Here is a 23,554-nt window from a genome sequence, read left to right on the forward strand (position 1 = left end):
CTTAAGTAACTTATGACCAGTATGATTGCTGAAAAAACCCTATTTACCACGTCCCTTGTATTTGTCAGCAGTTGGGGTGATACAGTGATTATATTTAGATCAGAAAATCCAAAAATAGCCAAATTTTATTCTTAACTACTTCTACTAGACTCCATAAGCTTCCTATGATTCATAAATAGGAAGGCAGACAAAGCAAAATAATACTTTAATAGCCAAAGCTTTGTCTCCAAATTTTAATGTAGAACTCTGAGTTCTGCTTACCTATATAAATAAATATTTTTTCCTAAACCAGATCACCTTGAATTAGTTAGTTCTGTCTATTTCACCTAACCTTGAACTAGACTTTCAGTTCTCAATACTATGATATAAGGAAGATCATACCAATTACAGCAAGCTTCACAAAAAAGAGTAAGAAAAAGCTCTTATCCATATAATCCCATAATGACCCAGGAATACTGTGTAAAAATTGGAGAACAGTTATCTTTTACCAATTCACAAAAAATATAATATTAATAAATATGGATTCTTAATTTTAGGTTCTCCTATGTGTGTTGTTTTCTTGTGCAATATCTGCAATCACTTATTTCAACCAGAATCTATAAGATGGTAGCTAATTTAGCTCAAATACTTTAAAACTGTTCTTAACAGTGGCGGCTCACACCTGTAATCCCAGCACTTTGGGAGGCCAAGGCAGGCGGATCACCTGAGGTCAGGAGTTCCAGACCAGACTAACCAACATGGCAAAACCCCATCTCTACTAAAAATACAAAAATTAGCCATGTGTGGTGGTGGGAGCCTGTAATCCCAGCTACTTGGGAGGCTGAGGCAGGAGAATTGCTTGAACCCAGGAGGCAGAGGTTGCAGTGAGCTGAGATTGCGCCACTGCACTCCAATCTGGGCGATAGAGCAAGACTTTGTCCCAAAAAAACAAAAACAAAAACAAAAAAACAACTGTTCTTAAGTTGTGTAAGTCAGTATCTCATATTGTTCTACAAAGAGCACACTGATTTCTAGGTTTCCCACCAATGGAAGAATTTTAAGAACCTTTCATCAAAAGCAATGGTACAGAATCACCTTAAGGGCTCATTAATATAGATATTGCTGGGTTCTACTCCCTGCAATTCTGATATAGTATCTAAGATGAGTCCCAAGAATTTATATTTCTAATAAGTTCCCAGGTGATAATGATGATGAACCACACTTTGAGAACCACTGTCCTAGAAGGCGAATATAAATGAACCTGTTTCACTTTCAGGTATACAGGAAGGTATAGTATAGAACAAAGATAATAGGTTTTAGATTTAAACAGAACAAAGTTTAAACCCCTGGGCTATCTTTTTCTAATTGTCGTCTAACCTCTAAGCATCTTTCTTAATCTTTAAAATGAGGTAATAATAACCGCCAGTACAGCTATGTGGTAAAGTTTAAATATAACATGCTTATAGAGCCTGGTATAAAGTAGGTACTCAAATATTGGTTTCTTTCCGTGCTACATACGTTTCTTAATGTGTGTATAGCCTCCATCATCCTTTCTCTTCCAAGAATAAGTTCATAGAAAGAAGTCATCAAATTAATTTCTCTTGACGCTGATGACAATTTTTTTTTCAACTAAGAAAATATCTAGGCTTACTCAGCTCCAAAGTCATTGTTTATTTAATTTTTTTTTTTTTTTTGAGACAGAGTCTCGCTCTGTCGCCCAGGCTGGAGTGCAGAGGTGCGATCTTGGCTCACTGCAAGCTCCGTCTCCCAGGTTCATGCCATTCTCCTGCCTCAGCCTCTCGAGTGGCTGGGACTACAGGCTCGCGCCACCACACCCAGCTAATTTTTTTTTTTGTATTTTTAGTAGAGATGGGGTTTCACCGTGTTAGCCAGGATGGTCTCAATCTCCTGACCTCGTGATCTGCCCATGTCGGCCTCCCACAGTGCTGGGATTACAAGCATGAATCACCTCGCCTAGCCTCTTTAACTTTTAACTACAGTTAAGGGTATTTTGCATATAGCAAAGATGTAATAGAATATAAGCAAAGCAAACCAATCGCGTGGATAAGTACGGGGTAAAAGTTTAAAATTTAAATCCCATTTATGGGTTCACTTAACTGAATAGTCTAGTCGGTCCCATTGAATAACCTGGTATTTCTACCACCTACAGTAACAGTTAAAATAATAGCAATGATAAAGATAACCATATCACAACCACTACTATAAGTATAGCCCTTTAATAGGTCTATCAACCTTTTGTAATATACAGATTTTTAAGTCACAAACTTTGTGACTAAATTAAAGACTGGATCTGGATAAATGGATGAAAATTCAACCCTTGGCTTTACAATTGTAACTATAACAACAAAATGTAAAAGGAATACAACTTAAGATGAAGTTCCTCTTGAAAAGATCTGATATTAACTGGGATATCTAAATCTTAGACATAATAAATTTTTATACAAATCATATGAGATATATGCCTCACAGCAATGACTTTGAAACAACAAAATAAAACTTTTTTTCCTGACCTCTTTTCTAAAGAAAATGAACTTTGTTTATAGGGGCAGCAAGTAGAATTGAAATCTAATAGAAAATCGTTTCCGCATTTGAAATAATATTTTTAGAGTATGTGTCTTCTGTTTATTTGCTGGTTAGCTTGTCTGAAAGGAGGCCCCCAAAAAGATTTGTGCACATCCTCACCCCTGGCACCTCTGAATGTTACCTTATTTGGAAAAAGGGTGTTTTCATTTGAGAAAATCATCCTGGATTATCCAGGTAGGCTCAAAATTCAATGTCGAGCGTTCTTATAAAAGGGAGACACACAGACGAGAAGACACACAAAGAAGGTGATGTGAAGACAGGGACAAAGATTGAAGTGATGTGGCCACAAGCCAAAGAAGCCAAGGAATGCCAACAGGCACCAGAAACTGGAAAAGGAACAGAAGGATTTTTATTGAAAGCCTCCAAAGGGGGTGTGGCCCTGCCAACACAGTAAGTTTTCTGAATTCTGGCCTCCAGAGCTGAGAGAGAATAAACTTCTGTTATTTTAAGCTACCTAATTTGTTGCAGTAGCCATAGAAAACTAATAAAATGTTCCAACTTTCTATCACATGTTTGGTCTTTCGAAATAGCCCCCATCCTGAAGCTAGAGGCTTTCAAGTGTCACCTCATCAGAATACTCAGCTATGGCTTAAAGAAGCCATCATGAATAACAAGTCAATCCTATTACTCAGGAAATTCCAAGAGTTTTTGAAGCTCTGGGCCAGGAACTTGGGACAAAGAACAATACATTATTGATTATATTAGGGAAATGCAAACGAAAACTACAGTGAGATACTACTTCATACCCACCAGGATGTCTACAATCAAAAGATGAAAAATAACAAATGTTGGTAAGGATGTGAGGTAAATGGAACCTTTGTGCATTGCTAGTGGGATAGTAAGTGGTAGGGCTATTTTTGGAAACGGCTTGCCAAAGAGGTAAACATAGAATTACCATTTGACCTAAAATTTCCATTCCAATATGAACTAAAAGCAGGTATTCAATCAAATACATATGAATGTTCATGGCAAAATTAGTCATAACAGCCAAAAGGTAGAAACAATGCAAATGTCCATCAACCCATAAATGAATAAACAAACTATGGTAAAGACATACAGTAGAAAATTAGCAATACAAATAAATGAAGTACTAATACATGCTATAATATGGACTAACCTTAAAAACATTATGCTAAGTGAAAGAAGCTAAGCACAAAAAGTCACATACTGTATAATTCCATTTATATGAAAAGGTCAGGGTAGGTAAATTCATACAGGAAGTAAGTGGATTAGTGGTTTCCAGGGGTGGGGAGAGAGAAGGCGAGGGACTGCTCATTCTTTTTTGGAGTGATGAAAATGTTCTAGAATTAGACAATGGTGATGGCTGTACAATCTTGTGAAGTGGCTCTTTAAGAGCCACTGAATTTTCCATTTCATAACCATGAATTTTTAACAGGTGAATTACATCTCAATTTTAAGAATTCAAAATCAGCTGAGCATGGTAGCACAGGCCTGTAATCTCAGTGCTTTGGGAGGCCAAGGTGAGAGGATCACTTGAGCCCAGGAATTCAAGACAAGCCTGGGCAACACAGCAAGAGCCCATCTATACCAAAAAGCTTTAAAGTATGTAGGTGTGGTGGTGTGTGCCTGTAGTCCCAGCTACTTGGGAGGGTGAGGCAGGATTGCTTGAGCCCAGGAGTTAGAGGTTGCAGTGAGCTATGATCATACCTGGATGACAGAGCAGGATCCTGTCACACATACACACAAAAAAAGAATTCAAAATCAAAGCAATTTACATATTCATTAAAGAAGAAAAATCATATCATAGTCTCAATAGATATTCAAAAATGCATTTAACAACATTAAATACTTCTGATTTTAAAAACCCTTAGCCAATTAGAAATATAAGAGTACCTAACTCAATCTGATAAAAGGCATATATAAAAACCTTACAGCTAAGACCGTATATAATGGTGAAATACTTAACATTTTTCCCTGAGATAAAAAACTAGGAAATATTGACCATTCAATATTTGTATTCAGCATTGTAGTGGAGGTCCTATCTAGTGAAATAGGTCAAGAACAAGAAATATCAGCCATAAAGGTTAAAAAAGAAGTTGTAAATATTTCTATTCAACAATGATATGGTTATTTATGTAGAAAATCCTAAGGAATCCACCAAAAAACTATTTCAACTAATAAGTAAATATAATGTAGCAAAGTTACAGAGAAAGTGTCAATATAAAAAATTCACATATTTCTATATATTAGCAGCAAACAATTGGAAAATAAAACTAAATTTTACCTACCTACAATCATATCAAAAACATAAGCTACTTAGGAAAAAATTTTTAAAAAGTAAAGCAAGAACTCTACATCATAAACTATAAAACACTGTTGAGAGATACTAAGGAAGACTTAAAAATTTGGAGAGAAATAACATGTTAATCTAGTGGAAGACTCAATATTTTTAAGATATCAGTTCTTTCCAAATTGATCCATACATGCAACGCAACCTCAATCAAGATGCCAACAGAAATTTTAGAAATTGAGAAACTTACTATAAAATTTATATAAAAATACAAAGAACCAAAAATAGCTAAAGCAATCTTGAAACAGAAGAACAAAATTGGAAAATCTATATTTACTGACTTGAAGATTTACTATAAAGCTATAATCATCAAGATGTTATGATGCTGGCATAGGAACAGAAAAATAGGGCAATGAAATAATACAAAAAGCTCAGACACAGATCTATACTTACATGGCCTTTTAATTTTCAATAATGGCACCAAAGGAATGCAATCAAAAATGAAAATTCTTTTAAACGATCAGAGGTAAGGCAACTGGATATCAGTATGGGAAAAAGTAACCTCAACACTATATACAAATATTAAATTGAGACGAATCATAGAGCCAACATAAAATCGAAAACTATAATGATTCTAGAATAAAATATAAAATATGGGAATATCTTCATGACTTCGGAGTAGGCAAAGGTTTCTCAAACAGGATATAAAAAGCAGTAACCACAAAAGAAAAATTTGACACATTAGACTTGATCGCAAACTGTAACTTTTAAGCTGGGTGCAGTAGCACACACTTGTAGTCCCAGCTATTTGGGAGGGTGAGGCAGGAGGACTGCCTGAACCCAGAAGTTTGAGACCAGCCTGGGTAACACAGTGAGAGCATATCTCTAAACACAATAATAATAATAACTTCTGCTCATCAAAATATATCTTTAAAAAAATAGGCAAGCCTGGCCAGGCGCAGTGTGGCTCACGCCTATAATCCCAGCACTCTGGGAGGCTGAGGCGGGTTGATCACCTGAGGTCAAGAGTTCGAGACCAACCTGGCCAACCAACATGATGAAACCACATATCTACTAAAAACACAAAAATTGGCCGGCCGTGGTGGAGGGCCCCTGTAATCCCAGCTACTCAGGAGGCTGAGGTAGAAGAATCACTTGAACCCAGGAGGCGGTGCAGTTCCAGGCACACTCCAGCCTGGGCAAGAGTGAGACTCCATTATAAAATAAATAAAATAAAATAAATAAATAAAATAAAATGGCAAGCCAAAGAGGCAGAAAATATTTGCAAAAAAACTAACAATATGTATGTAGAATATAGAGAATACACCAAGAATGCCTACAAATCAATAATGAGAAACAATCCACTTAAAATGACAAAAAATTGAACAAATACATATGTGATCATATGAATACCTAATAAGCACATGAAAAATACTCAATATCCTTTGAATATCATGGGAATGCAAAGTAAATCTATCACGAAATACTACTTTATACCTTGTACAAATGGCTAAAAGTAAAAGACTAAAAGCATCAACTCCTGGAAAGGATGTGGAGAAATTATATATTGTTGGTGAAAATATGTAAAAGGTATAATATTTTGGAAAAAGGTCTAATGATGTTTCTATAAAATATTAGTCATACACATGATTAATACCCTATAACACAACAATTCTGCTCAAAGTATTTACTCATGAAAAATGAAAACAGAAGGCCACAAAAAAAGACTTAACAAGGCATTTATATCAGCGTTAGTCATAATAGTCAAAACCCTGAAAATAGCCAAGAAGTTCAACAAGAGAAAATTGAAAAACAAATATATTTATAAAACACAATACAACTCAGCAACAAAAACAAATGAACTATGATACATAAAACCACATGGATGACCCTCAGAAATTATGCTGAATGAAGGAAGAAGTCTTACACAAAACAGTATATACTGAATGACTCCAATAATATAAAGTGCTAGAATAAGCAAAACTAACCCACGATTAAAAAATCAGAAAAGTAGTTACTTGGAAACTGCAGGAGGGGAGGTGCAGAGATTTACTGGGAAGGGACATGAGGAAAATTTCTCAGATAATGGTGGTAATCTAGTCTTAATGCATTTAGTTTATAAAAGTGTATACATTTGTAAAAACACATCAAATGTAAACTTAAAAAGTTTGTGTACTTCACCAAATGTAAATTTAACCTAAAACTAAAACATAAACACATATTGAAACGTAGTTAGTTGTATACATGCTAAACTATTTAGGAATGAAGTGTCCTCATATCAGCAATTACTTTGAAATACATCAAAATAATAAAGATGGGTTAAATTTAGCTACAATTAAATGTTAAAATAGTTAAAGTTAGTTATAATTAAAATGTTAATTAGAAAATCTAGGTATATTGCATAATTATTTCAATTTTACTGTTTGCATTTTTTCATAAAATAATAGCCAAGAAAAAGTAAATAAGGTAATATGAAGGCATTTTCAGATGACCAAAATCTGTGAGAATTTGTAAGTATCTGACTTGATCTAAAAAAATACAAAACTAAATGAAGTTTTTCAGGCAGAAAGGACAGGATATCAAACTTGAATCAAAACAAAGAAATAAAGAGTTCATGGGCTGGGCGCGGCACCTCATGCCTGTAATCCTAGCATTTCGGGAGGCCGAGGCAGGTGGATTGCCTGAACTCAGGAGTTAGAGACCAGTCCAAGCAACATGGCGAAACCCCATCTCTACTAAAAATACAAAAAATTAGCCAGGCCTGGTGGTGCGTGCCTGTAATCCCAGCTACTCGGGAGGCTGAGGCACAAGAATTGCTTGAACCCAGGAGGCAGAGGTTGCAGTGAGCCCAGATCGTGCCACTGCACTCCATCCTGGGCAACAGAGTGAAACTCTGTCTCAAAAAAAAAAAAAAAGAGTTCATGAAATGGCAAATACATAATTAAATGGAAAAGAATTTTTTCTACATTTCTCAAGGTCTTTAAAGAAACTTTAATGCCAAAAATAGTACAGATATATGGTGAAATGTATAATATATGTAAAAGTAAATATAAAATGTATAACAAAACTACCCAAAAGATGAGAGGAGTAAATAGAAGTATGTCATTATAAGATTCCTATCTTATATGTGAATGGGTATAATCAACTCATAAAACACTATAAATTTTAAGAATGCATAATGTAAACTCTATTGCAATAACCCAAAAAATAAAATATAGCTAAGAAGCAAAGATAAAAGACAAAATAAAATGAAACAACAAAAAAAACCTCTGAGTCTCTTGTAGCCTAATTCCAAGTGCTTATTTAGTTGTAATCCTTCTACCCTCACACTTTATTATTTATTAACTCAGTAGTTTCTGCTCTTCAGATAATTCCCAACAGGAAATTAGACTAGTTAATTTAATGGATATAGACCTTTTCTATACTTTTTATGGATATAGACAATACCACAAAATAAAATTCAAAATGTTCCTTTGAAGTCAGGGCAACTCCTAATTACTAATCTCCTACCTGAGTCAATTTACTGAAGTTTCCTCGCTAACTGAAGGAATTGATTGAATACAGAAAATATAGTGAGTAAATGAACCTTGTAAAAATTCATCACTGAGGTTACACACAGATGATTTTTTAAAATTTTTTTAATTTTAATTTTTGTGCATATACAATAGATACAAATATTTATGTGGTACATGATATATTCTGATAAAGGCATACAATGTGTAATAATCATATCAGGATAAATGGGTTATCCATTACCTCAAGCATTTATCCTTTAGTGGTATTATAAACAATCCAATTATACTATTTCAGTAATTTTAAGATGTACAATAAATTATTGTTGACTATAGTCACAATGTTGTGCTATTAAATACCAGATCTTATTCATTCTAATTATGTTTTTGTACTGATTGACTATCCCTATTTCATCCCCACAGCCCCACTACCCTTTCCAGCCTCTGGTAACCATCCTCTCTATCTCCATGAGTTCCAATAAACAGGTGAGAACATGTAAAGTTTGTCTTTCTGTCCCTGGCTTATATCATTTAACAAAATGACCTTCAGTTTATTCTATGTGGTTGCAAATGACAGGCTCTAATTCTTTCTTATGGCTGAATAGTACTCCATTGTGTATATGTACCATATTTTCTTTACCCATTCATCTGTTAATGGACAGTTAGGTTGCTTCCAAATCTTGGCTATTGTGAACAGTGCTGCAACAAATATGGGAGTGAAGATATCTTTTTGATATACTGATTTCCTTTCTTTTGGGTATATACCCAGCAGTGGGACTGCTGGATCATATGGTAGCCTTATTTTTAGTTTTGTTGAGGAACCTCCAAACTGTTCTCCATAGTAGTTATACGAATTTACATTCCACCAATAGCGTAAAAGGGTTTCCTTTTCTCCACACCCTCGCCAACATTTATTCTTGTCTGTCTTTTGGATTAAAGCCATTTTAACTGGAGTGAGATGATATCTTAGTGTAGTTTTGATATCTTAGTGTAGTGCATTTCTCTGATGATAACTGATGTTCAGCCCCTTTTCATAAGCCTGTGTGCCACGTGTATGTCTTCTTGTGAGAAATGTCTACTCAAATCTTTTGCCCATTTTTATTGGAATATTAGATTTTTTCCTAAAAAGTTATTTGAGCTCCTTATATAATCTAGTTATTAGCCCCTTGTCAGACAGTTTACAAATATTTATTCCCAATCTGTGAGTGTCTCTTCACTTTTTAAATTGTTTCCTTTGCTGTGCAGAAGCTTTTTAACTTGATGTGATGCCATTTGTCCAGTTCTGTTTTGGTTGCCTATGCTTGTGGGGTATTACACAGGAAATCTTTGCCCAGACTGATGTCCTAGTAGAGAGTTTTCATCAATGTCTCCTTGTAGTAGTTTCATAGCTTGAGGTCAGATTTAAGTCTTTAATCCATTTTGATTTGAATTTTTGTTTATGTTGAGAGACAGAGGTCTAGTTTCATTCTTCTGCATATAGAAATCCAGTTTCACAGCAGCATTTACTGAAAAGACCTTCCTGTCCTCAATTTATGCTCTTGACGCCTTTGGTAAAAATGAATTCATTGTAAATGTAAGGATTTGTTTCTGGTTTCTATATTGTGTTCCATCAGCATATGTGTCTATTTTTATGCAAATACCAAGCTGTTTTCGTTGCTCTGTAGTATAATTTGAAGTCAGTAAATTTGAATCCTCCAGTTTCATTCTTTTTGCTCATGACAGCTGTTGCTATTCTGGATCTTTTGTGGTTCCATATAAGTTTTAGGATTGTTTTTGCTATTTCTGTAAAGAATGTCATTGGTATTTTGATAGAGAATGCATTGAATCTGTAGATTGCTTTGGGTAGTATGAACATTTTAACAATATTGATTAGTCCCATCCATAAACATGAAATATATTTCCATTTTTGTATCCTCTTTACTTCATCAGTGTTTTATAGTTTTCATTGTAGAGATCTTTCACTTCATGATTAATTCCTAGGTATTTTATTCTATTTGCAGCTATTATAAATGGAATTATTTTCTTGATTTCTTTTTCAGCTTGTTTGCTGTTGGCATATAGAAATGTTACTGATTTTTATCTTTTGATTTTGTATCATGCAACTTTACTGAATTCATTTATCACTTCTAATCATTTTTTTTGGTGTAGTCTTTAGTTTTCTCCAAATATAAGATCATATTATCTGTTAACAAGGATAATTCAACTTTTTCCTTTCCAATTTGCATGCCCTTGATTTCTTTCTCTTATCTAATTGTTCTAGCTAGGACTTCTAGTACTATGTTGAATAACAGTAGTGAAAGTGGGTATCCTTGCCATGTTCCAGATCTTAGTAAAAAGGCTTTCAGTTTTTCCCCATTCAGTACAATGCTATTAATAGCTGTGGGTCTATCATACATGGCTTTTATTATGTTGCTTATATCCCTAGTTTGTTAAGGGTTTTTCACCATGAAGCGTTGTGGAATTTTATCAAAGGCTTTTTCAGCATGAATTGAAAGGATCATATGGTTTTTGTCCTTCATTCTGTTGATATTATGCATCATGTTAATTGATTTGCGTATGTTGAACCATCCTTGCATCCCTGGGATAAAGCTCACTTGATCATGATGAATGATCTTTCTAATGTATTGTTTGCTAGTATTCTATGGGGGAGTTTTGCATCAATGATTTTCAGGGATATTGGCCTGTAGTTTTCTTTCTTTGATGTGTCTTTTTCTGGTTTGGGTATCAGGGTAATATTGGCCTCGTAGAATGAGTTTAGACGAATTCCTTCCTCCTTTATTTTTCAGAACAGTTTGAGTACAATTGGCACTAACTTTTCTGGAAAAGTTTGGCGGAATTCAGCTATAAAGTCCTCTAGCCCAGGGCATTTCTTTGCTGGGAGACTTTTTATTACAGCTTCCATCTCATTACTGGTAATAGGTCTGTTCAGGTTTTGGATTTTTTTCATGGTTCAATCTTGGTAGGTTGCATGTGTCTAGCAATTTATCCATTTCTTCTAGATTTTCCAATTTATTGGCATAGAGTTGTTCATAGAAGTCTCTAATGATCCTTTGAGTTTCTATGGTTTCAGTTGTGATGTCTCCTTTCTCATCTCTGGTTTTATTAGTTGGGTTTTCTCTTTTTTTCTTAGTCTATCTAAAGGTTTGTAAATCTTGTTTATCTTTTTTAACAAAACAAACTTTTCATTTCACTAATCTTTTCTATTATTTCATTTGTTTCAATTTCATTTATTTCTGCTGTGATCTTTATTTTTTTTTTTCTTCTACTAATTTTGGGATTGGTTTGCTCTTGCTTTCTAGTTTTTGAATAAGCATCATTATATTCTTTGATTTTTTTTAACTTTATTGATGTAGATGATTATAGCTGTTAACTTCCCTTTTAATACTGCTTTGGCTGTATTCCACAGGTCTTGGTATATTGTGTTTTCATTATCCATTCCATTATTGTTTCAAGAAATTTTTCAATTTCCTTCTTCATTTCTTTATTGACCCCCTTTATTAGTCTGTTCTCACATTGCTACAAATACCAAGACTGGGTAATTTATAAAGAAAAGAAGTTAGATTGATTCACAATTCTGCATGGCTGGAAAGGCCTCAGGAAACATACAATCTTGGCAGAGGGAACCTCTTCACAGGGCAGCAGGACACAGAAACACATGACAAGAAATGTAGATGGCCTCTAGGAGCTGACAGCAGCACTCAGTCACAGTAATCAAGAAAATAGATACCTCAGTCCTAAAATTAATTGTGAGGAACTAAATTCTGCCAACAACCTTTATCAGCTTAGGGAAGAATTCTTCCCCAGAGCCACAAGAAAAGAAATTGAGAGTTCATTTCCTCTAACCATATCATTTTATTTTTAAAAAACATTTCTAGGAATATCATAAAGAAATTCATATTTGCATCATACTTTCACCAAAATTCATTTGTTTGAGAAATAAAATTGTAGCACATGATTAAAAAAAAGATAGTAGGGAAATATTCAAACTCCATGACTAACCTAAAAGTATAATTCATTCATTCAATAGTCCATTTGCCACATATTTACTAAATGGAAACTTTTATACTTACAACTTTAGGAGACAGAATAAATTACAGTATGCATGTCAAAAACGTTAACTAGAGAAGATAAACTATTCCTTCCTTAATTCTATAACTGTAGACAAACAATTATAAGCCTGAAGGGGGAAAGATATCTTACTACTAGAGGGTTACAGCGTAATATAGGCATTTGGAAGAGGAAAATATAATTTTTGCTTTGGTTGAGAAGAAGAGTACAAAGGGAAACAGTAAGATGTATTACTTGAAGAAGTGCTGTACATTGCACTAAAGATTGGAGATAACAGGGTTGAGCAAAAAGACATTTCAGTTTTTATGGTATATTTCAAAATTTTGGCATTCACTCTCCTCAATGTGTATTAGGAATAATTAAAACTAATTGCACAATTTAGGCACATTGGAAATAATAAGAGAGTTAGAGAGTAATATTTAGAGAAGCAGTAGTAGTAATTGGAGTTATTTAATGAGAGAATTAGATTGAAGTCAGATCCTATGCTAATAAGATGCCTTTTCCTCTGGGGGAAAAAAAAAAAGAAATGGAGAACCTCCAAGTGTTTCTGAACAGAGAATGGACTGATCTTCAAAAATATTAACATAGCAGAAAAAGTGGGAGGACTGAAGTATGGCTGAAGCCAGGAAGACCAGTTAGAACGTTACAATGCAATAGCCAAGCTGTTTGTTAGTGAAGATTTAAACTAAAGAATGTATAAGACAGAGATATGTGAGAACTATTGCCAAGTTTGTATTAACAACACTTGGCAATTAGTAAGATATAAGGTACAAGAGAGGCAGAAAGCAAAAGTTTGTTGCAAGATAACAAGTCTAAATGTAGAGCATCTTTCGGTATTATTTTCCTTCTTTAAACAAAACATGTAAAACAGGAAGAGAAATATAGATCAGTTATATAAATCTCTAATTCACATGACTTCACTACCATAATTTCAAATGCATTTTGAAACTAGGGTCCTCAAAAGTAAAAAAGATATGAAAGCCTCAACATCCATTATCAGTTTATATTATAAAATAAGAATATCTAACATCTATTTCTGATTACTACAACCTGTAGCTCATTATTCAACTCTGGACCACATTCCAGAATGTGTCCAAATTCTTTCGAGTATCTCATTCAGTGAGTAGGCAATGTTTTAACAGGGGAAAATAAAACTCACTAATTTGAGTAAGTCAGATCATGTTTTCCATCAGGCTAGTAAACAGCTGCAGACATAGTCTGCTTCCCATCAAAGTCTTCACGTATAACTTCTGCAATACTAATGGTATTCTGGTAAATTTTCAAAACCATAACCCTAAAAACGTGACAAACTACATTTTGTTAAAGGAATATGGCTCTACTGCCCACCCTGCATTCACCTGCAAACTTAACACAATGTAGAAACTCTATTACAAGTGCCAAAACTCTGTTGAATATCTGTCCATGAGCTACATTTGCTGATACTTTCATAGGTTAAGCAAAAGTACATGCTCTGAATAATTCTAACACAAAAGGGAAATACTTCCCATACAGCACCTAGACTTAAAAGAAAAACAATTTCCTCGTGCCTGCTTTGATAGCAGTGATAAAGGTATATCTGTTTTTTTAAATATTCTCTGGAAAGCATTTCAAAGAGGAGTTGAGATCTAAATTTCTCCACTTCTCAGTCTCTTGAATCTTGCTTTAGGGTAGCATTAGGTAGATTAATAGGCACTAAATGTGAGATGACTTCAAACAAATCTAAATGCTGTACTTTTTTCTTGAAACCTAATCACTATAGGAATTTAATTTGACAATTTTATATTTTCAAAAAGTAATTTTGATCATTTAACTTAAACTGAAGGGAAATGCTGGCAAGATTGAACTATGGCACAGATAACATAAAAGCCACTGGAAAGACAGCAGCTGTCTCAAAATTAATTCCTTATATTAAAGCCTGAATGGACTGTAAAGAAAATGTTGAATATTTTTTTCCTTTAAACCAGGTTAGCCAACTGTCCACACAAATAACATTAGTCTATAAAATACTAACTTGATAACACCTCATAAAACAAACTATATAAATTCTCAAAAGGGTTTTACGGCCGTTAATACTAAGAGAGAACATTTGATTTTCTATTGAGATCTGGAGCTTCACGATAGGCTTAAATTGTAATTATTCCCATAGTACTAGCAAATTACTACTATGACATTTCAGTACAATATTGTTTCATTCAATATTAAATCGGTCATGAAAAAAAGTCAGCAAATTGACACACACTCTTCTCTAAATTCCTAGTTTTCATTCCCCTGATCCCTGTCCCACCAAAGATTTAAAATTTAAAATTAAAATTTAAATTTTTTACCAAATATTTAAAATTTTCTTCAAAATATGTATCAAGTAAGATATATGCTTTGAATGATGCTTATGTTTAGAAAATCAACTGCAAATTACGACCAGACAACTGGCAGCTTATGGTTTTGCAACAGTTATAGACAAAGGAACAAGTAAAAATCACAAATGTCAAGTTGCAACCCCATCTAAATAGGTTTCCTGTTTACATCAGCCCTTCTTGCAGGTGCAGGTGCTTACTTTTGGTAGTAAAGGAAAGAACTAATTTATAAACCTTAAGAACATCTTCTCACTTTCTATAAACAGGTTATAAAATTAATAAAAATTGCAGTACATCAACTCTACACATATACCTGCTCTGTTACTGGAGACTAATGTAATCCAAATATGTGGAAAAGTCAAATAGTTCTCAGCAAAATTAATTTAGATGGATGGATCAGATAACAACTTGGAACTGAACCTAAAAGGATCATTCCTACTAAAAGGCAGTAAGTACTGAATGTTATATTCCAAAATGTACAAAGAAAACACTGACTTTTAGTCTATTATCAGAATAATTTAAAAATAGTACTTTATTTACACAAATGCTTAAATACATCTCAGTGGAAAAAATGGAAAGACCTGTTAAGGCTACTATATGTTCTATTTAAAAGAAAAAAGAAAATGTAATTGGCATAAAAGATCATGTAAATTTTGCATTTAATCCTACTCATGTTAATATACATCCTCAAAGAATGTGCTTCCATCTACACTATTTTATCCTCATGAAGACAAATGCAAAATCATTGAAGAAACTACTGATGTTCATTGCCACGAGATTTGTCGTCTTTCAAACAAAGATAAAAAATGGTAAGCACAGAAATGCAAAACTTTTCATGAGCTAATGATTGAATCATACTGGCAAAGCAATATTGATTGTATCCTTATATAATACAATTCAAAGTTCAAAAACATTTTAAAAAAAGGTTGGGGGATGGTGGCTCATGCCTGTGCCTGTAATTCTAACATCTGGGAGGCTAAGGCAAGAAGATCACTCGGGCCTAGGAGTTCAACACCAGCCTAGGCAACATAATGAGACCCCTGTATATACAAAAAATAAAAAAATAGCCATGTATGGTGATGCACACCTGTGGTCCCAGGTACTAGGATGGTTGAGGTGGAAGGATCGCTTGAGCCCAGGAGGTCAAGGCTACATACAGTAAGCAGCGATCACAGTAAGCAGTGATCGCACTACTGCACTCCAGCAGCCTGGGTGACAAAGCGAGAACCTGTCTCAAAAAAACAAAAAGGCAGGGGGGGTGGGGGTGGAATAGAGTTGAGGTAAAACAATGAATGGAAATTTATCTTTTGAATCACCAACTTCTTTCGCCTCAGTTCCTTTACCAAGTAAAAGAAGGACCATATACAGGCAGAGGGGGAAATGTGGAGATAAGAGACTACCATCCTGATGACCAGAGGACTGCTCTCTTTGTGGCTTATGGGGTCCTCTGGAACTTTGGGGTGTTCTGGAACTTTTGGGAGCACAAGACCATGGATAACATCAATTTTCAGGATGTATAGCAATTCTGATCATAGCTATGTCCATAAAGACCCTATTTCACCTGTGGGACTTCTGGATATTCCCTTAATACTCTACCCCCTATTCTTAGTGTATACTCCTTTCTTTTTTCTACCCCAAATACTTTAAACAAATATGAATAATTTTAAGAATTCCAGATATTTTTCAGTTAGCATTAATATTGATTTAGCATGTCACTCCTGTTTTGTAGGAGTGTTTTTTCAAAAGTATTTGTATGGTCTCTAAGACATTTGTGGTAGTCAGCCTCCAGGATGGCCCTCAATGAGCCATGCATGACTCATGAAATTCACATGTGCATTCTTGAGCAATCCTCTCCAACACAGAATACAGTTAATGGCTGACCTGTGTAAACTAATAGGATATTGCATTGCAGGAATAACAGTGTGTGTTTGTTGACACTAGGTTACCAAAGCCACTGTAGCTTCCACCTTGTTTTCTTTCCTTAGATTGTTCACTCTGAGAGAAGCCTACCACCATGCTTTGAGCATGTCAAGAGGCCTGTGGAAAGGCCCTCAATGTAGAAAAGAATTAAGCCTCTTGTCAACAACTAGCACCTTCTTTATAAGTAAACCATCTTAGAAACAGATCACCCAACTCCAGAAAAGCTTTTATAACAGATGACTGGAGGTCCGGCTGTTATCTTGACTGAAATCTTGTGAGACCTTGAGCTAGAACCATCTAGTTATGCTATTCCTATGTTCTGATCCAAAGGAATTATATGAGCTAATAAATTTTTATTGTTGTTTTAAGCCACAAAGTGTTGAGGTAACTTGTTAGGCAATAACTAATTCATACTCTTTCTTCTAAAAACCAAAAAATACAAAAAAGTCAGTGGCTCAAACATCTTCATTAACAACACAATACTGTTTCTCTATGAGGGATTGAGAACTCAAGCCAAGTGAATAACTCAACAACCCTTTCTAAAAAAAAAAAAAAAAAAAATTAAGGTATGCAATCCCAGAACTTTGGGAGGCCGAGGCAGGCAGACTGCCTGAGCTCAGGAGTTTGCGACCAGCCTGGGCAACACAGTGCAACCCCGTCTGTACTAAAATACAAAAAATTAGCCAGGCATGGCGGTGTATGCCTGTAGTCCCAGCTACTCAGGAGGCTGAGACAGGAGAATCGCTTGAACCTGGGAGGTGGAGCTTGCAGTGAGCTGAGATCGTACCACCGCACTCCAGCCGGGGCGACAAAGCGAGACTCCATCTCAAAAAAAAAAAAATTAGATTAAGATATAATTTACATAGGTAAAATGCATACATTATACATTTTCAGTGCATATTTCATTTAGTTATGACACACATACACCATATAAGTAATATCTGATCAAGATACAAAAATGTTCACCCCCTTAAAAAGTTCCCTCAAGGCCATTTTGAATCAGTTCTTGAATTACCCCTTACTCTCTAACAGAATAAAGCACTGTTTTTCTATCACTGAAGATAAATACTGATAATCTTCTATGTCTGGCTTCTTTTGCTCAGCGTAATATTTATAAGGTTAATCCACATGTTGTGTGTACCAGTAGCTCTTTCTTTTTCATTGTTGATTAACATACAGGTTGAGCATCCCTAATCTGAAAATCTGCAATCCAAAATGTTCCAAAATCCAAAATTTTTTGGGCAACAATATGATACCACAAGTAGAAAATTCCACACATAAGTATTTAGTGTAAACTCTGCTTCATGCACAAAATTATTTAAAGTATTACATAAAATTACACCCAGGCTATGTGTATAAGCTATCATTTAAACATAAATGAAGTTCGTGTTTACACTTAAGTCCCATCTACAACACAGCTCACTATGTAAATGCAAATACTCCAAAATCTGGGAAAAACAAATCCCAAATCCGAAACACTTCTGGTCCCAAACATTATGGATAAAGAATTATCAATCTGTACCATGTTTATGCATTCTCCTGTCCATGGACATTTGAGTTCTACCCAGTTTAGAGATATAATGAAGAATGTTTCTGGGAATATTCTAGTGCAAATCTTTTTGCATAGGTGGATATGTATTTTTCTGTTCTCTTGGATAAATACTTAGACAGAGCTGGGACTAGAGTGAGGCAAATGAAGTACTACAGTACAAAATTTAAGGAGGCCTTATATCTAGGACTGGAATTGCTGGATCATAAAATAGATGTTTCTATTAATAATTTAGCCTTTTTTATAGCATTGAAATTTTAAATGTAGACTTGCCATAGGTTCTTCTGTCAAGAAATCTACCATTTAAACAAAGAGCAATAGTAGGTTAACATATTAGTCTATAAAAATATAACAAATTATATTTATGAAGACATTTGATCAGCCAGGCGCGGTGGCTCATGCCTGTAATCCCAGCACTTTGAGAGGCTGAGGTGGGCAGATCACGAGGTCAGGAGTTCGAGACCAGCCTGGCCAATATGGTGAAACCCCATCTCTACTAAAAATACAAAAATTACCTGGGCATGGTGGGGCACGCCTGTAGTCCCAGCTGCTCAGGAGGCTGAGACAGAAGAATCACTTGAACCCGGGAGGCGGAGGTTGCAGTGAGCCGAAATCATGCCACTGCACTCCAGCCTGGGTGACAGAGCGAGACTCTGTCTCAAAAAACAAAAGAAAAAAAAAAAGACGATTGATGTATTATCAGATATGATGCATATTAAATAAAACATTAAGTTAAGAATAACTTGTGCTACAATGATCTCTCAATCAGTAAAACTCCTTGTTTTACAGATAAGGAAAATGATTAAGAGACTTGTCCAAGGCTGCCTAACTAGTTAGGGCATATTGCATCACACATATTGCATTGTAAATGCATATTTTCATCATACATATTGCATTGTAAATCTTTACACAAATTTAACCCAGGCTCAACTAAAATATTTTTTTCTTACCTAAAGTTGTGGGCATAATTGGTTTTCAATTTTAATGTCAACTAGCTTTTAAAGAAAATTGCTTTTTAGCAGCAGGAGCCTGTAAATTTGAACTAGTGAGCAAGGAATAATATATTGTTTTATTTATTTATTTATGTAGAGATGGAGTTTCACTCTGTTGCCCAGGCTGAAGTGCAGTGGCGCGATCTCGGCTCACTGCAAGCTCCGCCTCCCAGGTTCACGCCATTCTCCTGCCTCAGCCCCCCGGGTAGCTGGGACTACAGGCGCCTGCCACCACGCCTGGCTAATTTTTTGTATTTTTAGTAGAGAAAGGGTTTCACCATGTTAGCCAGATGGTCTCGATCTCCTGACCTCGTGATCCGCCCACCTCGGCCTCCCAAAGTGCTGGGATTACAGGCATGAGCCACCACACCCGGCCGGAATAATATATTCTTTTAAATAAAAATCAGAGATTAGTGACATTACAAAAATTATAACTATAAAAACACATTTACTAAATAAGGTTAAACTATTTCTAAATACATATAAAAGTTATTTTTCTTACCTATAGTCAGATTAGACTTTTCTAAGGAAGGATGTAAGGCTATAGTGTACATCAGGGGTTCCCAACCCCCACGCCATGGACTAGTCCTGGGCCCTGTACCTAGGACTGCGCAGCAAGAGGTGTGCAGCAGGCAAGCCAGCAAAGCTCCATCTGTATTTACAGTTGCTCCCCATCGCTACATTACCACCTGAGCTCTCTGCCTCCTGTCAGATCAGCAGCAGCACTGATTCTCATAGGAGCACGAACCCTACTGTGAACCATGCATGTGAGTGATCAGGGTTGCAGGCTCCTTATAAGAATCTAACGCCTGATCATCTGATGTGGAGCTGAGGCAGTGATGCTAGCGCTGGGGAGTGGCTGCATATACAGATTAACATTAATAGAAGTTTGACTGCACAGAGACCATAATAAATCAATTACTTGCAGACTCATCAAAACCCTATCAGTGAGAGGCAAGTGACAATTAAGCTGTATCTGGTGGTAGGCTTTAGAGTGGCAAGTGAGTTGATGTACTTCAAGTGTACAGCTGCATCTGGTGGCAGGCTTTAAGTCAAAATGCAACATTTATTTTAGTCTGCACATGGCCTGCCTATTATTTTATTTACCTCTTCCATCTGCACCTCCTTCCCGCACTGCACACTTGTCTTGGTCACAGTTTTGATAAGCCTACAAGCTAACCCCTAGTCACAATGAGTAAAAACCAAACATCACTGGAGACCTTCTTTAAAAAGGGGGAAAGACCCCATGATGAGACAGCAGAAGACTCTAAGACTGCCAACAAAAAGAAAGCTTCATTTAAAAGAAAATATCAACAGTCCTACTTAAATTATAGGTTCATTGTAACAGATGATTCACATTCTCCAAGTATGCTTTGTATGCTATGTGGCGACCAGCTATCCAATGAAGCCATAAAACCTTCAAAACTGCTTTGCCACATGGAGACCAAGCAGCCTGATTAAAAGACAAGTCTTCGCAGTTTTTCAAAAGAAAAAAACATGAACACGAAGAACTGAAGTAATTATTGAAAGCCACCACTTCATCAAATGTGTTGACACTAAGAGCATCATTCTTAGCAACTAACTACATAGCTAAAGCTAAGAAGCCCTTTACTATCGGTGAAGATTTGATCCTGCCTGCTGCTAAAGACATCTGTCATGAACTTTTAGGAGAGGATGCCGATCAAAAGGTAGCACGTGTTCCTCTTTCGGCTAGCACCAGAACTAGACAAACTGATGAAATAATAGAGGATATTGAGGCACAATTGCTAGAATTAATGAGTCACCATGGTACACAATTCAGACTGATGAGTCGACCGATGTTGACAACAATGCAACAATGCTTGCTTTTGTGCAATATATTTTTCAGGAGGATATGCATGAGGATATTTATGTGCACTTTTGTTGCTAACAAACACCACAGCTGCAGAATTATTCAAGTCTTTGAATGATTAAATATCAGAGAAACTGAATTGGTCACTTTACATCGGTATATGCAGACACAGCGGCCGCCATGACTGGACGGCTTTCTGGTTTCACTTCTCAGGTCAAAAAGGTTGCTTCTAAATGTGAGTCTATGCACTGTGTCATCCATACAGAAATGCCAGCTACCTGAAAAATGTCACCTGAACTTAACAACGTTTTGCAGGATATGATTAAAATTATCAACCTCATTAAAGTATATGCCCTTGGCTGGGCGCGGTGGCTCACACCTGTAATCCCAGCACTTTGGGAGGCTGAGGTGGGTGGATCATGAGGTCAGGAGATCGAGATCATCCTGGCTAACACGGTGAAACCCTGTCTCTGTTAAAAATGAAAAAATTAGCAAGGCGTGGTGGTGGGCGCCTGTAGTCCCAGCTACTCAAAAGGCTGAGGCAGGAGAATGGCATGAACCCGGGAGGAGGAGCTTGCAGTGAGCCAAGATCACGCCACTGCACTCCAGCCTGGGCGACAGAGCAAGACTCCATCTCAAAAAAAAAAAAAAAGTACATGCCCTTAACTCATATCTGTTCATGCAGCTCTGTGAGGAGATGGACACAGAGCATACACGTCTTCTCTTAAACACAGAAGTAGGTGGCTTTCTAAAGGTGGATCACTGGCCAGAGTTTTGAGTTATGAGAGCTGTTCCAGAGATTTCTTTTAGAAAAATAGTCACCACTGGGAGCACATTTCAGTGACACGGAATAGGTCACAAAGCTTGCTTCCTTATGTGACATATTCAACCTGCTCAACAAACTCAATCTGTCACTTCAGGAGAGAACAACTCTGTTCAAGTTCGCAGATAAAGTGGCTGCATTCAAAGCCAAACTGGAATTATGGGGGTGGCAAGTGAACACTGGGATTTCTGACATGTTTCAAACATTAACAGAGATTTTGAAAGAGGCTGAGCCAGGGCCTTCTTTCTCCCAACTGGCGCAGATCACCTATCTCAGCTTTCAAAAGAGTTTAAGTATTACTTCCCAACCACAAAGGACCCCTGAACTGGGAAGGAATAGATCCGCAACCCATTTGTGAATAAACCAGGTGAATTGACTTCATCTGTGCTAGAAGAGGATCAACTAGACAATATCAAATTTCCATACATTCTAGATTAAAGTCAAGACAGAATATCCCAAGATTGGCACAAGATCACTCCTTTTCAGCCTGCTTCCATTTCCAACATCCTATCTTTGTGAAGCAGGGTTTTCTGCAGTGACAGCAACCAAAACGAGATTATAGAGCAGACTGAACATAAGCAACAGACTTTGGGTGTCACTGTCTCCCATCATCCCCACATAGAACCTTCTAGTTGCAGGAAAGCAAGCTCAGGGCTCCCACTGACTCTACATTATGGTGAGTTGTATAATTACTTCATTATATATTACAATATAATAAAAATAGAAATAAAGTGCACAGTAAATGTAATGCACTTGTATCATCCCAAAATCATCCCTCCACCCTCCATCCATGGAAAACCTGTCTTCCACAACACTGGTCCCTGGTGCCAAAAAGTTTGGGGACTGCTGGTATATACATGGTATCTGCATTTTTCATTCTAGAGGCTACCCAAAACCAAATCATTTAAAGGAGCAATAATAGCACTTTTATTCAATTTATTTGTTTTGCTTCTATCAAATTACTACCATTTATTAAGATAAATGCTTTTCTTCCCTTGAAAAAGATTTTTCATCTAGAATATTGTGGTAATGGAAAACTATTAACCAGTCAGAGTAACAATATTTTTCAAAACTAGGATGGATAATTATAAATCTATAAACACTCGTGGCAAGATGTTTTATTGGTTTAATACAACTTGATTTATACATTAAGAAAGATTTTTGATAATTTTAAGGTCACTTCAGGAAATCTGTGAAGAAGTTCATTTAATAGTATATTTGTAATAAAAGTTTAGACCACATACTTTCCTTGCCAAGAGAGTAAATTTATTGAGTCTTTGAAATAATTGCATTTAAACTGTATCATTAAATTCTATCCAAGCTATGATTAATATTTCTCCCTACTCTTTAATGTGACCTTTATTTAACACAGTTCACTGTGTCCCTAGGAATACAAGTATCCTATTTGAAGTTACCATGTGATCCTTTCAGGAAAATAATCTTTTTTTTTTTTTGAGATGGAGTCGTGCTCTTTTGCCCAGGCTGGAGTGCAGTGGCGCATCGGGGCTCACCACAACCTCCGCCCCCCGGGTTCAAGCAATTCTCCTGCCTCAGCATCCTGGGTAGCTGGGAATACAGGCACACACCACCATGCCCACTGTGGTGGCTCAAGCCTGTAATCCCACCACTTTGGGAGGGTGAGGCGGGTGGATCACAAGGTCAGGAGTTTGAGAC

At 36.0% G+C, this 23,554-nt stretch overlaps 1 protein-coding gene across 2 annotated transcripts in view; it reads right to left on the reverse strand.

The window, feature by feature from the left end:
* The window catches only part of TBCK (TBC1 domain containing kinase), a 281,985-nt gene that overhangs the window by 236,123 nt on the left and 22,308 nt on the right, over positions 1 to 23,554 (reverse strand). The gene's annotated exons all lie outside the window — the stretch shown is intronic.

Source organism: Pan paniscus, chromosome 3 (assembly GCF_029289425.2).
Source record: "Pan paniscus chromosome 3, NHGRI_mPanPan1-v2.0_pri, whole genome shotgun sequence".
Lineage (NCBI taxonomy): Eukaryota > Metazoa > Chordata > Mammalia > Primates > Hominidae > Pan > Pan paniscus.